This window comes from Glossina fuscipes, unplaced genomic scaffold, assembly GCF_014805625.2.
Source record: "Glossina fuscipes isolate IAEA_lab_2018 unplaced genomic scaffold, Yale_Gfus_2 0, whole genome shotgun sequence".
Lineage (NCBI taxonomy): Eukaryota > Metazoa > Arthropoda > Insecta > Diptera > Glossinidae > Glossina > Glossina fuscipes.
The window spans coordinates 26,467,155-26,470,542 of NW_023998414.1; positions in this window are offsets into that span (position 1 = coordinate 26,467,155).

Sequence of the window (3,388 nt, forward strand, 5' to 3'; positions counted from 1 at the left end):
CAAAACCAATTTATTTACTATCATCGATTTAAATGCTTTTACACATAACATGAGTAGATAGATATTCAAAGAGTTGCATGAATTGTATAATAAACTGCCAACTCTATGCTGGGTGAATTATGTTCGATTCATTAAATAAACTATTTAATTAGCCGCAAATGTTTTTTGTTGTTTTACTAAAATAGAATAAAGCTAGTATTAGCAACAAATGAAAACAAAAACAAATTACTTGTTTACTGCACACTGACAAAGTATATGAATAGAACAACAACACAACATTTTTTAAAATAGATAAAAATTAGTACTGAACTATAGAAAATGCAGTAAATGCATTTGTGGATGTTTGTTACGAAGTATGTGAAAGCGTCAAAAGAGGAAAAAGAGATTAATAATTGTAAAATGATATAGTTGGGAAACGTCGACAATTGAATACTCTACACTAGTCCGGTTAATGCAATGCTTTATTTATCTTAGTCATAAAATAACAAAAATTGGACCATATTGCCATGTAGGGGCTAACTTCCCACGTTGTCCCTTCTGCCCGTAGGGAGGAATGCGAATCGTAGCGACCTATACAAGCTAAACTTATCCCAGTAAATTTATTTGTTAGACTTCAGCTTTAAACCAATTCTCATCAGATCTTGTTATCATATAAAGGTTTATTACATCCGCAACTGAACGATAGGAGTTTGCTCTTTTTTTTCTTTCTGTAATGCTTTTAGAGACCCTATAAAGTATATATATTCTTGATAAGCGTGAAATTATGAATTGATTAAGCCATGACTGTCCGTCTGTGCGTTTGCGTGGTGTTTATTGTTGGCACTCCCAGCCAGGTTATGTAAGTGCATAGGTTTTTAAGGATATGAAATGATTACTAAAGTTAAATAATATCGCAAGTGATTCAAGAGAGAGAGAGAGAGAGAGAAGTAATCATAGAATCTATCGAAATCACAGAAAGCTTGAATGCTGAAGATTATACCATGTCACAACCGGAAAAGTGCAGTCGTTCTCAGTACCCAGATATATACTCAAAATTCATATAATTCCACATTTGAGTTCTATTAGGTGTTTTCAAAAATTTTAATCAGCGATTTCTACGGATAAAGATGAAAAAGAAATGGGAAATACCGATGTGCATAACAATTGAATTCGATAGTTTTGACCTTCCTCTACATGACATAACATATTTTATTCAGCGTACGCCGACGATAATCATGGAGCGCTCAAAATTCTCTTTCTTCCAAATCCATTACATTTGTTGTTTCTTTGAAGAAATCTATTGCCGTAGCCCAACAAACATGTTCAGAGGCTTATGGTGACGGTGCACCATCATGTCCCAATTGTCGGTTTTGGTTGCGACATTTTAAAAGTGGCGACACGAATTGACTGAAAATGCCATTTCTTGACCACTTGTTGCAAGCGATGTCCAGTATGCATTATTCCAACTCGAATGGCAAGTTCTGCCACACCCCGTGTACTCGCCAAACATGACGCCTGCTGATTACCACTTGTTCAGATCGATGCGGTATGCCTTGGCTGTCACGCGGGTCCGCAAAATTGGATAAGTGCAAAAAGCGATGGCTGAGTGGATCGCTGCCAAGCCTGTATAAGTTGTGTTGCCAAAAATATTGTTAAATGTTGTAGCAAATGATGAAAACTATCTTGATTAATATGTATTGTGCCACTTTTCTATAAAGTGAAAAAGTGATAAATATTTTTGCGAACACTAGCATTAGCTGACTTTGACATAACATCTACGCTCTTAGCAGATAGTTAGAATAGGTTTGAAAATTGATACGATCCGTCTATAATAATCAATTAAAAATTTTTAAAAATAAAAGTTAATGGGTGAAAATTTACTGCAAGTTTTCTCTATCCATTTCTTAAAATGCACAGGCAATGTCTATCGGTCGCCTCGAATTCAGGAGAGAAATGCAATTAAAATATAGCTTAAGGTTTGTTGGGCTTCTTTCACAGAAAGAAGAGAAAATGATGGTAAGCTCAACATGAAAACACTGCGCACTTATATAAAATATACGCTGGCGTAGATCGCTTCAGGCGACATAATAGCCATCTCAATAATAATTATTATGAGTTACCATCAAACACACAGTCACAATGAAAATCTCAATGCTTTCGTTAAGTTAATGCAAGCAATAAGTTAGATCGATGCATACAATGTGAAGAACACTTACTTAGTTAGTTAGTTAGTTGCTTCTCGTAAATTTGTCTCGCATATCATTCACAGAAAATTAGTTACCAAAGTACGATAACGAGTTCATCGAAAAAATCATCATTATCATCATCATCATCATCGAACGCTAGTTGCATCGTTCTTTGATATATGAACTTGGCTAACATATGATTTTATATATAGAATTTAGCTAACACAGCCAACCATAGCATTGAAGAGCTCATCAAGCACTTGCACGAAATTCTCGTACAAAGTGTCATCTCGCAACGTCATGCCACGAAATTGATCAATATAATAAAGTGTGCAAATAAAATTAAGGACGACAATTAGATTAGAAACTGCATGAAACTGCAATTGATTAACAGGACACGTCTCTTAAGGCGCAAAATTTAATGATTGTAGGACGCAAATAAACAAATGTCGTATTTTCTTTTGGCGTGAACAATTTCGCGTGAGAGTAATTTGTACACTTTCAGAGTTTATGCGGCTTCCTTGTGAATTGTTTACGTAACAGCTGGCGTGAGGTAATCCCATATAATTTAAAGCAAACTTTCAATATTTCTCACTATGAAATATGGCAGACTCTTCTCCATTAATAACTTGGAACACTTTACAATCATTGCTATGATCTGTCCGTAAAAGTGTCTCAGTGTCATAACTAGCCGAATCGATAAGAGTTGCGATTATCAAGTCAGCGTTTTGTGGGCACAAATCAGTGCTCAGTGCGCTCAGCGGGTGAAAGCATAACACTTATCGATCGGGCAAGCAACCACTAAGCTGCCGCCATTCCATATCTGTCGCTCATTTCTAATCGCTTTCTCATGATTGCTGTGCTACATGGGTCGTCGTATTGCACGACGCCCTTTGAAAACATTTAGCCTTTTAGATAACTTAATGTTCTATCTAAGCTCTGTGAGAGATTGACAACGCAACACGTTTATCACGTTCGATTCATTTTACTATTTTCCCTTACCCGCTTGCCCTTGTTACTATTAGATTTCGTTAGGTTGATTGTCTTATTGTATATGTACCTTTCAAAGGTTGCCCAAAGCAAACTGACATAGTTTGCACCGATCTCTCTAAGGCTTCTAATTGATTAGATTTTTTATGATTTGCTCATTCAAACATTTTAGTTAAATGATTTTCTTCTTCTCATTGACAACGCGTTGTTCACAATGAATAATAATTTCATTT